A 14,214-nucleotide genomic window follows, 5' to 3' on the forward strand; every position below is an offset into this window, starting at 1 on the left:
GGGTTAGCCTCAGCAGCAGCTGTTTTTCAGCGAGTAATGTCTCAGATGTTAAAGGACATAAAAGGGGTAGCTGTATTTCAAGATGATGTGTTGATCCATGCAGCGTCCAAAGAGGAACATGGTCACATTGTAAGGAAAGTGTTAAGAATCATGCAGGAGAAAGGAGTGGTTCTAAAAAGTGAAAAATGCCAATTTTTGCGTAATAGAGTCGAATATTTAGGACATGTTGTTTCTGAACAAGGGATTGAACCCAAACCAGGGTTGGTCAAAGCGATTATGAATGCTTCTCCACCATCAGACAAAACAGGATTGAAGTCTTTTATTGGTTTGTGTGAATTTTATTCACGGTTCATGAGTGATTACGCTACTAAAACTAAACCCTTAACGAATTTGTTAAAGAAAAATGTTGTTTTTGTTTGGAGTAAGGATTGTCAGGAAGCGTTTGAGTGGATTAAGTCACAACTAGTTGGGCCTAAAATCCTGAAACCTTTTGATCCAGACGTGCAGTGTATCATAACTGTTGATGCAAGCAGTTTCGGTGTGGGTGCTGTGTTGACTCAGGTGAAAGAAGGTATGGAAAAAACTTTGGGATATGCATCAAGAGTTTTGAGAGGGTCTGAATTAAACTTTTCTGTTATTGAGAAAGAATTGTTGGCATGTTGGTGGGCTATAAGGAAGTTTCATCCGTATGTCTGGGGAAACAAGTTTGTGTTGTGCACAGATCATAGTCCTCTTATTCCTATTCTGACTGGAGACAAAATCAGAGAATCAACACCTCGCATTTGTAGATTGGTCACAAAATTATTGCAATATGATTTTGAAGTCCGTTATGTTCCAGGTAACAAGAATGTTAGAGCGGATTTTCTATCCAGATTTCCTCTGGTTGAGGATGTGAGTGTTGGTGAGGATGAAGATGAAGATGATGTTGATAATTGTTTTATAGCAGCTGTTGATCTGGAAGATATGTGCGCAATAAGTGAATGTGAGTGGAAAAGGGAATTGGCGAAAGACTTGGTGTTGGCTCAAATTGTGAAATTTATAAAAGAAGGGTGGCCCAGAGAACGAAATGTACCTATTCAATTTCAAACTTTTGTCAAGGTGTCAGGTGAAATGTCAGTTGAGGATGGCGTTCTGATGAGGGGTGAGAGATTTGTTCCCCGGAGAGCCTGAGGAAAAGGATAGTTGCTGCTGCGCATGAGGGACACTTGGGCAGGACACTTACCAAGCGCAGATTACGTGAAACGTTTTGGTGGCCTGGAATGGACCATTGTGTTGATGTCTGTGTGGATGAATGTGTGATTTGCAACAGTTGTGAAAAGGGGCTCAAGGTGAGGACTCCACCGTTACAACCTATTGAACTACCCGCTAGGCCGTGGGAAAAGCTGGGAATTGATCTTATTGGTCCTTTCTATGCTTTGCCAAGTCCATGTAGATTTGCTGTAGTCTTAATTGACTACTATTCTAAGTGGCCTGAAATCAAGTTTATAGGTGAACCCTCATCAAAAAATGTAATTGAATTCTTGAGAGATGTATTTCTACGGGAGGGGTTCCCTTCGGCCATTGTTTCTGACAATGGTGTGCAATTTGTTAGTCAGGAATTTAAATAATTTTTACTAGAAGGTGATGTTAAACACATAAGGAGTTCACTATATCATCCTCAAACCAATGGCCTTGTAGAGCGCATGAATCGAGTGTTGGGGAATTGTGTACAATGGGCTATTGCTAACAAGTCAAATGTTCAAATTTCTGTACGTACTATGCTTTGGTTTTATCGCACAACCCCCCATTCTTCTACAGGTGTTTCTCCATTTGAACTGTTGCGTGGAAGGAAGCCATCTTCAAGGATCTGTCCCGGTTGGATGTCTAAGTGGGTGAAACAAAGTGATTTGAGTGTAATTGATGATACTGTCAGAAATAATGTCCGGAGGGCACAATTAAAGCAGAAGGAATACTTTGATTTATCAAAGAGGGTCTACTCCCATGAATTTGAAGTAGGGGACAAGATTAGAATCAAACTTCCTGTTCACAGGAAGAAAGGAGAAAAGAGATTTTCAGAACCCTTGATAATTGACAAAGTATGTGGTAATGCTGTTAGGGTTAATTTGCGGAATTGGTGGAATGTTGACAGGGTAGTTAAAGTCAAGGAAATTCCTAATAAAATGTGGAAGTCTGATCATTCTATGGAATGTCTGAACAAACCATCTCACAGTGTACCAGTTACTGATGAAACGAATCCAACGGATGTTGATGAAGTCGTTTTTGAACATTATGTACGCAGGAGTGGCAGACAAAGAGTGAAACCTTTGAGATACCGTTAATTCCGTGACATGTATTTGAGTTATGATTTTGGTTTCGTCTTTCTTCATAATTTGTATCTTTAAATTTATTTTTATTTCTTTTGTTGTTATTGTTTTTCTGTAGACTGTTATCTTATTGAGTAATGGTTAAATTGTTGTTTACTCGTTTGTAAGGAAAGAGGATAATGTAGTATTGCCGCGTCCTTGTGACTCCTGTTCTACGTCTCGAGCTCGTGATAGAGAGGAGCTCGAGACACTCGGAGTCAAGAGGACGGTTGAGCTGGTAGCTGCGACATCGCAGCGGTCTATATGTTGATTAAAAGATCTTTATCTTACCTACACTTGTAGTCATGATTACTACACAAAGCATACCACTTTTGCCGGCAACCTATCTTACTGCAGCCTTGAGAAAAGCACAGAGTGAAAGAAATGTCTTGTTTAAGAACGTAGAGCTGACCTAGGAGAAGAAAATAAAACAAGACCACAAATGTGGCTACTGTTAAAGTAATATAACAAAGCTAAAATAAAACATATCTAGGTTAAAGTGCACAGCAATAGGCCTAGTGTGCTAAAATAACGTGTATAAAACTGTAGCTAAGATGGCTACACACCACCCCTTCTTGGTCTGGGGAGCTTGGTAGCCCACCAGAGAGGTGTGGCAACTGTGGGCTACATGCCCATAGAAGAAACGGTTTGGCCAGGGTTTCCATCTGTCTGTCTCTGAAGCCAACAAAAGACAGCCCCCCTCTGGTGTGTTCACTATTTGTGTTCACCATTTGCCCTACAAAGGCAGCTTCCCCTTTAAAACTCACCTTTTGGGTCAACACCCGGAGTGGCTTCCTGCCAAAAAGACGTCACACTTCCTCCATTGGCAAGCTTCTATTGTTACCTGTCCTGGGAGCTGTTGACATGACGCCCCAGGCCAGTGTAGCTTCAGCGTTGGCGGCTGCCGGATTCGACAACCATTTTTGGCACCCCCTCCCCATGACCCCATCTTCAGATTCCCTCACTACCACTGGGCAAAAGTGCCCCTCATCTCTCCATAGACCATCTCTCTTCTACATTTCATTTGTTTTAAAGCACTGGTAAAGGCTGGCTTTACTAATATGAATGTAGATCCACCCAAAAAAATCACTTTTAGCAACATTAGAAATAGATAATGAAAGATTGTGGAAAAAAGCATAACGTCCTAATCTATTTTATGCAGTTTGCATGCAGCTCTTTGATGACAGTTTGTAACGGTCACTGTTATATATTACGGTTGCATCTTGAACTGCAGTAATAAAAGAATCTGTAACAAAAGTAATAATCCACTCATCTATCCACGTAAAATACCGATCTGTGATCCGCATCGCATGCGTTCTGTGCAGCAGGCATATTAACCCTCTGCGTTAGTTTTTGCCGCATCAAAACTGCTACTAGCCAAAACTATGATCGCTTTCTCTAGCAGGAACATTAGTCACAAGAGTTATTGTGACATTTTTATTGCTGCCTGAAAATTGGATGCAAAAGGAACTCTGCAGCAGGTGTTTTTAGATTGTAAGTAATTGCTAAACACTAGTCCTGGGTGGAGTTCACGGAGTTCCACTCCACGGAATTCTGCAGAGTTGATTAAAAACTCAGTGGAAGTCCTTGGAGGCAGATTTCTGTGAACCGCAGAGACCTGAATGCACCCGATCTCAGAAGCGCTAAGCAGGGTTGTTTCAGGCCTCTTGTGCACCAGCCTGTGCTGCGTGCAGTGCACACGGGGCAGGCCGGTGCACGAGTGGCCTGAAACTGCAGCTTTCTTTCACGGCCTACGGCCATGGCCTGCATAGGTGACGCACCTAGGCATCTGAGATGCATACCTGGAGCAATTAGCAGCTAAGACAGACCTCAGAGTACCTTGAGGAGCATGCAATCCCTGCTAGCCCAGAAGTACCCACACCCCACTGAGAGCTACCCCTCCCACTCCACAGCTGAGGGGGCAACTACCCCTAAATGCCACATCCATACCATTCTCTGCACCTCCCGGCCTGACCGCTGCCACCCTCCCCTAGGACCGCTGACCCAGGACTGTGATGCCACTATGCTATCACTTTCCACCCTCAATCTCCCACCCCGTTGACAGGCCCAAATAGCGGCAACTACTGATCCCCCGCATTACACATGATGTAAAGACATTTCCACAGAAACTCGGTTTTATAGGTTGAAGTCTCTGTTGGGCACCATTTAAACACCCATAACTAGAGATTTAATTACAAAGACTGGAGGCTACCATTATGCATAACCTTTTAATTGCCTGTCCTGTAGCTGCACCTTTAGAGCATCTACATAACAAAGACATATTCCAGAATTAGAATATGAACAATCCATAAACACCAGAGCAATAGAGCAGTCCTCCTCTTTTAAATGCTGCTCCTGTTCAGGTAAGTACCTAATTTCTTGTATTGTACTTAATATGGATATGTATATGTTGTGTATTTGTGACTCTAACTTCTAATTTTCTGAAGAGAAGAGTCTGTTTGAATGGCTGATGAATGGTTGATGAAGTCTGGTAGTTCATTAGTAGGTTTGTTATTGGATATGCAGCGGAAATATTATTTATAATTGTATTTTGCTAAGAGGGATTTTAGGTTTAGCCTGAAAAGCGAGCATGTGAAAGTAGGAGGTTCATTAACAGAAGACAACTAAACTAGCAAATGGTACACCTAGTACTAGTATTGTTAGTTCATGTTAGTTGAACGCGATACAGATGAACAAATTACAAGTGATTGATGAAAAATGAATTGAAATAATATTTACTGGCAATTAGTGAGGAAGTAGGGTTACTCCTGGGCTACACGATTATTTCATTAGCCTGGCGGTAGAAGCAGAGGATGGACACTAAGGTGTTGCAAATCTCGCGATATTAGCAACCATTTTGGATTGAGGTCTTACACATTGTTTTTTATGTTTAACTGACAGGGTGATTTCAAACGGAGATCGGTCGATTGTTAACTGACGACTTTACTTCTGTCACGGTTAATGGCGTTATTAATCCTACAATAGAGGATATTGTAGTAGATTATTTGGATGAAAATGGCATCAGAGGAGGTTACTGTTGAATTTTCTTCAGACGACAGTGGTTTATCTGAGGAAAATTAGAGGAGGTTGATTCAAAGCAAAGTAAGGGCTTTTGTGAAGAAAGTTGGCGATATTGTAATGGAGGGAAAGAGAAAGGATACTGGGGCAGCAGAGGAATGTTGGTCCCTATCAGAGGAGAAGAAGGTAAAGAAGAATGAGGGGAAAAAGCTTAAGAAAACTAATAATATGGAGAAAGAAAAGAAAGATGGATGAAACTCCACGAGGAAAGTAGGTGCCCTTAGCGGCATGGAAAGAGAAGGTGTCCTAAGAGGCACAGAGGATGAATCTGATGACAAAGGTTTACCCGCTGATGATAGCTTGTTGGATAAAGGTGGAAAAGAATTTGATGAATATTTATCAGATTTGCATCAGGATGATGATTTAAATGAAGATATTAAGGAGAGTACTAGTACTTCATCCAGAGTGATCATTAAAAATCCTTTGGGGAGGACATGTCCTGCTCCTATAATATACATCACAGAGAAGTGCGAATTGGTGGCCTTTAGAACATGTTGGGAAATTCATTAAAGAGTATATGAGAAAACCCTTACAAAAAAAGGTCCGAAGTGTTTTAGGAGCTGAATGTTTGAGCAGCACCTAATTTGGATCCCAATATGATTACTTTTCTTTTTTAAATGGTTAGGGATCCGTGAAAAGGACTGAAAAGATCCTTATAGCAATGCCAAGATCTCTTGCTGGATGGTGTGGGTCCATCGTCCAAAATTATAGATATGGAGGAAGAAGTATATCTAAATAATGAGCCTGTTGACTTTGAACTGTTGAGAGGATGGAGTCAGAGGGCTATGGTATTTTTGGGAAAAGCCAATGCTGGGCTATTAGCGGAACATAGGAAAACAATTTTGATGAAGATATGTCCAAAGTTGGGAGACCATTCAAGGATACGAGATCGAGTTTTTTGAGGCTCCAGTTCAAGAGAAAGAGCCATTGGCGTTAAGGTTATTAGAGGAACAGGAAATAATTGTGGAAGAAGAAGTACAGGCAATGTTACAAAAAGGGGCAAATTGTCCAGTGGAAAATCAGTTCAAGGCCTCCATAGGCTCAATATTTGTAGTAAAAAAAAAAGGACAAAGGATAGAGGCCTGTAATAAATTTGAAGTTTTTGAATCGATTTCTAGATTACAGGCACTTCAAACTGGAGGGTATCCATTTGTTAACGGGTATGCTTCTTTCAAAGGATTGGTTGGTGAAGCTGGGTTTTAAAGACGCTTATTTTACAATAACAGTGAAAGAGGTGAGTCAGAAATGTTTTCAGTTCAGGTGGAAGAACCAGCTATATCAGTTTATTTACCTTCCATCTGGCCAGTCATCGGCACCAGAGTGCTTTACAGAGGTGAAGTGTGCAGTGGTTGCTCATTCACGGGAAGGGGGTATTCGCATGATTGTTTATTTAGACGACATTCTGATCATGTCACAGGACAGAGGAATTGGTTTTCCAATTGGGACTTGTGACAAATCTTTTGGAGGAAGTGGTATTTTTGATAAATGAGGAAATATCCATTGTGAATCTGTCTCAAACAATAGATTTCTTAAGTTTATTTATAGACACAGTGGAATTAAAGTTACTGTTGCCAGAGAAGAAGATAAGGATGATAAAAAAAGAGGTGGTAAGAGTGTTGAAGAAAGAGAGCTTGACATTGAGAGATTTAGCAAGGATAATAGGATTGTTTTTGTCTTCGATGCAAGCAATTTTTCCAGGGCCATTGCATTATCGGGCTTCACAAAGAGTGAAGGCAGAAGCATTGAGGAAAGGACTCTGGTTTGGAGACAATGTGGTGTTGAATATGGAAGCAAAAGTAGAGTTGACCTGGTGGTTGCACAATCTGGAGGCTTGGAAGGGCAGAACGATTTTTGAGTGTGGTCTGGATTATGTTTCGGAGACAGATGCCAACCTTTCTGGTTGGGGGGTTGATTGGGGGATCAGGAGACAGGTGGAGCTTGGTCACAGACAGAGAGGAATCACCACAAACTATTTAGAGTTGACAGTGGTTTTTTATGCTTTGGGAAGCTTCAAGAGTGTATTGCAAGGACATACATTTTTGATGAAAATGGACAATATTTCGGCAATGGCTTGTATAAATCGATTAGGGGGGAGAAGATCCCAGAGTCTTTCAGATGTAAAAAGGGAGTTATGATATTTTTGTCTGGAACACAACATAGATCTGAAAGCAGAATATCTGCCAGGGGAGAAGAATACTGTAGCGGATTGGAAATCACGACAGCTGAAAGATTGCCGCGATTGGAAGCTGAGCCGAGTATATTTTGAGAAGATACATCAAATCTGGGGTCCACTGGAGGTGGATCTTTTTGTGACCAGGTTGAGTTATCAGATTTCCAGGTTTTACAGTTGAATTCTGGAAGCAATATATGCTTTTCAGCAGAGATGGTCAGGGATCAAGGGGTATGTGTTTCCACCATTTGCTTTGATACAGAGGGTGCTTCTGAAGGTTGGAAGAGAGAGATACACGTTAGTACTGGTGACTCCATTTTGGGTGTCACAACCTTGGTTTCCAACAGTCTTGGAACTGGCATGCGAGATTCTATTATTAATTGTGGCAGATGAAGGGTTGTTAACAAATGAGTTAAGAGAGGAACATCCAATAGTTGTGAGCGGGAGGTTGGACCTTTTTCTTTGGAGGGTGTCAGGAGATCTAGAACTTTCGCAAGAGGCTGCAGAGTCACTCGAGGAATCTTGGGCACAAGGTACAAGCCAGAGATACATAGGAGTCTGGGATAAATGGGTTCATTGGGGCATGGAAAGGAGTTTGGATCCATTGAAGCACCTGTGGTAGAAGTGGTAAATTTGCTACCACACATAAACTGTTACACATCTGCAATCTCTGCAGGACATGAACCAGTGGGGGGGAAATCAGTGGGATGCAATATTTGGTATGCAGGGGTGACGAAGAGTATCAGACTTAAGAGACCCTCAAGAGATAGGTATAGTGTGTTATGGGATGTGACTTTAGTATTGCAGTTATTTCTTTCCTGGAAAAGTAATAAATACTTGAGTCTTAAAAATCTGACAATAAAGTTAGCGCGTCTGTTATGTTTAGTTTCATGCAGAAAGGTGTTGGATGTGAAGTGTTTAGAGGTAAGTGGCAGAACTTTTACTCCGGAAGGGGTTCTGTTTGCGATTTGGAAAAGGACAAAGTCAATGTCAACATCAGTATTTTATCCAAATTTTGGAGATTGTTCAAAATTGTGTGTGATTCAATATCTGAATTAATATGAGTGTAAAGGGGGGACGTGTTGACCATTGAAAGGGGGACTACAAGTCCCAGACTGTTTTGGGACACAGGAGGCAGCCATTTCCAGCTCCAGCTGCCACCACTCATCTACCAGCAAGCACTATAAAGCACCAGGGGACAACGCAGTGCGGGACGCACTGAACATTGAAAGGGGGCCCACGAGTCCCAGGCTGCTCTGGGCCCCCGGAGGCGTCTATTTCCAGCTCCAGCTGCCTCCACTCACCTGCCAGCAAGCGCTATAAAGTGCCATGGGGACACTGCAGTGCAGGACGTGCTGAACATTGAAAGGGGGACTTCGAGTCCCAGACTGCTTTGGGCCCCAGCAGGCGACCATTTCCAGCTGCCCCCACTCATCTACCAGCAAGCACTATAAAGCACCAGGGGACACCGCAGCGCGGGACGCGCTGAACATTGAAAGGGGGACCACGAGTCCCAGACTGCTTTGGGCCCCAGGAGGCGGTCATTTCTAGCTCCAGCTGCCCTCACTCACCTGCCAGGAAGCGCTATAAAGTGCCAGGGGGACACCGCATCGCGGGCCGCGTCCGGTTGAAGCCCAGGCCAAGGGCAGGCCCGTCCACACCCGTCTGAGCCAGAAGGAGGCTGGGCTGGGCCACCCCCTTAACATCTATCATTAAGCAGGCCACGTTGGTGTTCCACATTACTTTACATCACTATGCTGTTTTCTTCCTCTGGGTTTTAGTGCACTCAAGTTAAAATGGGCAAAAGAAAGGTGAGCGATATGACTTCCTCAAATGATACTAACCCTACAGCTTCCATAGTATCATACCTTACCACGGCCATGTCCGCATTAAACACCGAAATTGAATCGGTCGAAGAAAGGCTGGGGGTATGAAGGAAAACACCTGTTTCCTCGCCACCTCCCACGTCCAAGTCAAGTAACATTGTAACTATGGGAGGGAGTAGGGCAGGACCCGCCTGGAGGCTAGTAAGCCAAAGAAGGGGTGCAAGGTGACAAGCATACGAAAGGGGTGCGTCTTGCAGGACAAACTTAACATTTCCTCTGCTAGAGAAGACGACCGGTCCATTAAAGATAAAGACACCATTGTTTGTGTGGAAGATACTGCTTCTCCCCCTATAAAACGGAAGAAGTCCACCCCTGGGAATTTGAGCATGTCCAAGCCAAAAGCCTCCAAATCCAACGGGTCTAAGAGGGGCAATCCCTGGTCTGTGAGCCATCTATAGCTGCGGGAAAACAGAGGGTGGAACCTGTGGGTCCCCAAGATCCTGAGGCCGAACGTGGGGACAAAGCCTACATGGAATCCATGTTAGAGAGAGCCAGTGCTTAATTTGTAAATAAAAACGTGCCGGTGCCCAAAGCCCTCCTCTTAAACACACGACTGCTGCAATTAAATGTGAGAACACGGAATACTAAGGCGGCTTAATCCTGAAGCCATCTCGGGCCTCTTCAATCCATATAAAGCCACTCGCTGCCCCTTCAGCTCACTCTTGCAGCTTTCTACTTTCTCCCTTTGTGACGCTTTTTCCTTTTTCTCTTCCTCAGTCTTTCCCATATGAGCCTTTTGCTCGCAGCAAATGCTTGAGGCAGAAGAATAAGCCCTGGCCCTCAAAAACAAGTGCTGGTGCTCAGCACTGGAAACAACAAGCACAAATTAAGCACTGGAGAGAGCCCTTAAACCTCTAGTAAACTTGTTGCAGAGTATAGACTCCTCACTAAAATGCTTACTAGAATCTACAAAGTGTAGCCCAGCCCTTACCCCGACCACAGAGCCGGACACAGTGATCTGTCCCCCGGGCACAGCAGCAGAACATTGTGCTGCTGTACATCATAAGGGCCATTATCCTAGATCAAGAGGACCGAATAAGCTGACAAATACTCCTATGGACTGGCCCGCCAATAGCAGTAGAATTCCAGCTAAATCCTTATCTGCACCTCTAGGGAAAAATGGGAGAGGACAGGTCCCTGGGAGTACAGGGCTGATGGAGTTTAAAGCACATAATTCACGTAAGGGAAAGAACCTACAAACTCTTCAACTTCCACCTCAACGTACCCCCTACGTAATTGTGCTAAAAAATGTCCCACCCGTGTCACTCAATACTAACGGGCAGGATGACCAACTTAAAAATAAAGTAGTCCATTGGCTAAATAAAACACTGGGGGGGGGCAGTGAGGGCCTTTGGAGTGTTATTATTGGGGTAAGGAGGGTACTTTGGCTGGGTAACAGTAGGAAAAGCCTCCCAGGTGATTGTGTGATAGTAAATTTTAAAAATCCACAGCAGGAAGAATGGATACTCAAGCAGTGTGAAACTGCACAGGAAAGTAATGTCAACATCCATGCTGTACTGCTGGGCTATTTTTATCAGCCACTCAAGGGCGTCGGCAGCAAGCCTGGTAATGCCCCAACATTTTCTGTCCCCACTCAGAACTGATATAGTTCTCTGGGCCATTATCTAGATGAAGTTGATTGGCTGAGAGAGAGTAACAGGCCTTCGACTTTGACCCATTCGCTCACTTTGACACAAATCGAGACAGAGCCAATCATGACTGCAGTCACCCTCAAAATAGTCCCGCTAGTGAGGGTGTGGGTGAACACAAATGCAGAAAGGAAAACACTCTTGACCAGAATTTGGAAGTTGAGAGTTCTGATATAAAGGGGCACAATTCTATTTTGAAGCATGTGGGGGCTGAAAGATCTTCCACACAGCACTGGCAGGCATTAGGGAGGAATATCGCAATAATGATTGGCTTGCCTTGTTAGAAAACAAGCAGGTGGCTTGCCTCCAAGAAACATGGGCCAATAGAGCGATTCATATCAATGGGTTTCAGTCAGTCACGACCCTGGCTACGCGAAAATCTGCCAGGCGCAGCAGTGGGGGGTTGATGATGCTGATCAACATCACCTCAGGCGCTAAAGTAACTAAATGTAGGACTGACTCCCCTTACTACCAAGCTAGTGTTGCTGCCTATGAAGGGCAGCGCGTTAATGCTTTGGTTAATTTTTACCATAATCATTTTGTGAGATCTAACATTGAGATTTGACACTCCCTAGAGAAGGCCATTGAGGAAATGGTTTGCTGCTTGGATAAGGATTTTCGAATTATATGGGGTGGGGATTTCAATGTATCCCTTTGTTCCACAGGGAACGACAGGATCTGTGGATTAAATGATGAAGATGGTTGCAACTATTTTCACTTTACCCACAACCCCTGTGGGGACAAGTTAAATAATCTAATGAGGGCTCATGATTTAGTGTTGGCAAGTGGCATCTCACCAACCTTTACACCCCCAATATTACTTTTATTGTGAGGGGGGCGGGTCTGTAACTGATCAAATATGATGTCAAGGTCCTGGCGGGACAAACTGGGTGCTTTTAAGGTTGTGCCAAGTGGCCTCAGCGATCATTACCCGCTGGTCCTATTGCTCCAATATGGTTTCAAAAAGAGAAGTCTGCAGAAAATGGGAGGCCCTGGGGAATACCATAGGAATAAAGGTGTGCTACGTAAATGGTAAAAAGTAGACAAAGAAACTAGGGTTGTGGGCAAAAACTTGGACACCTTTGAAACCTGTCTAAACACTGAGTTACTCCCGTCTCAGATCCTGGGAGCTTTTGCAGACATCTGCACGGCAGGTAGGACACATTTAACTCTACCTACCCAATCTCCCAAAATCAAACTTGTAAAATAGTTTGATAAACCAACCACTTACGACCATTCAAATCTTATGCGGGCGTTAAAATCCACTCCAAGAAACAAATCAGAGGTCACAAAATGCAGGGCTCAGTACAAGAAGGCAGTTTCAGCTAAGAAGAAAGTGAAATGAGTAGAAGCATGGGAGAAATTGACCATTGCCTCAGCTATTAATGACGGGGCACAATTTTGGAAAGTCGTTAATACCCCTTTTTTTTTAGATGACACAAACAAAGGTATTGAAGTACACATCCCAGAGCAGAGATGGGTCAGTCATTTTACAAAGCTGTATGAAGGTCATTCGGATGACTGCGAAACGACAGTCGTATATGCCCCTGCCATGCCTGGCATTGAGGAACTGGACATTCACCTGAACTATGTCATACTAGCTATTAAGGGCTCATTGCCAGATAAGGCCCCAGGGCCAGATGGGGGTCCCAGCTGATCTCTTTACGTACAACATTGATCTTTGGGCACCAATTTTGGTAAACGTTTTCAGAGCTGCATCAACCTCTGTCCTCCCTCCATTATGGTGTAGTGCCATTATTGTACCGATCTCTAAGAAGGGAGACTGGAGTGACCCTGCTTATCATCCAATTTCTCTGATTGATGCCACTGCAAAGATTGTTTGGAGAATCCTCCTGGACCATTTCGAAAGCCTGGGCTCTAGACAATAACATAATTTCCAAGTCTCAGTTTGGCTCCAGGAAGACGGTGGGGACAGCCGATGTTTGAACCTTCACCTGATAAGAGAAAAGTATGTGGGGGTGAAGCAAGGGTGTCTTTATTTGGCATTTATGGATCTAACGGCAGCTTTTGACAATGTAGACAGAAGCAAATTATGGGCGCTGCTAACTGATAAAGGTGCTAATCCACAAATAATGTCCCTGTTGGCCCAACTCCACAATGATGTGAAAGCTAAGGTCAGATTTGGGCAAGAGGGACAATGTACCAGCCCCTTTAAGGTTATAAAGGGGGTAAGACAGGGTTGTGTTCTTGCACCCTTCCTTTTTACATTTTATATAAATGGTCTAGAGGGAGCTCTGATTGATGAAAAGGCAGATCCCCCTAAGGTCGCCGACAGACCACAACCAGTATTAATGTAGGCCGATGATTGTGTTCTGATGGTATGGACTGGGAGGGGCCTCCAAAAACTCTTAAGCAGATTTGTGGATTTCATGATGGCCTTGGGATTGTCCACAAACAAAACAAAATCATACACTATGATTTGTAGCCGCCAAAAAACTAGAGCCCCTCAGTTTTATATTGAAGGTATCCAACTGAGCAGTGTGAATACCTTCACGTGTTTGGGGATTCCCTTTGACAATGGATCTAACTGTAAGCACCTCAAATAAATCAGGGTCACACAACACAACCAAGCAGTGGCAGCTCTACGCAAGTTCATCATCAAACTAGGCTGCGCACCAATAAGGCCCATTACCACCATCTATAAGCCAAGGCCTACTTAGATTGTCAGATATGGAGCTGCGGTATGGGGCTATACGAGCGCATCATCTCTGCAAATAAGAGAAAGTAAATTTCCGACTTACTCTCACTCTCACAGAGCGTTCCCGCTATAATTCCACATGCAGAATTAGGTCTCCCTTTTCTGGAGGACCTGATTAAGTTAGCCCCTTTAGCCCTCTGGATGTCTGTTTGGACTAGGCCGGAAGCAGCTCTTACTCAGACACTGCTTATGGACTGCATGAGGCTGAATGGAGTACAGAGATGTGCCTGGGATATGTACATTAAAGAGTCCCTGAGCAGCCTTAACAGATCAGACTTATTCTTTACCCTGGGGCCATGGGCAAGCAGGACATCCCAGTAGTAAAGAATGAATTCCAAGAGAAATTGGCTACTGATAGAGAGAGGCACGA

This window comes from Pleurodeles waltl, chromosome 9 (genome assembly GCF_031143425.1).
Source record: "Pleurodeles waltl isolate 20211129_DDA chromosome 9, aPleWal1.hap1.20221129, whole genome shotgun sequence".
NCBI lineage: Eukaryota > Metazoa > Chordata > Amphibia > Caudata > Salamandridae > Pleurodeles > Pleurodeles waltl.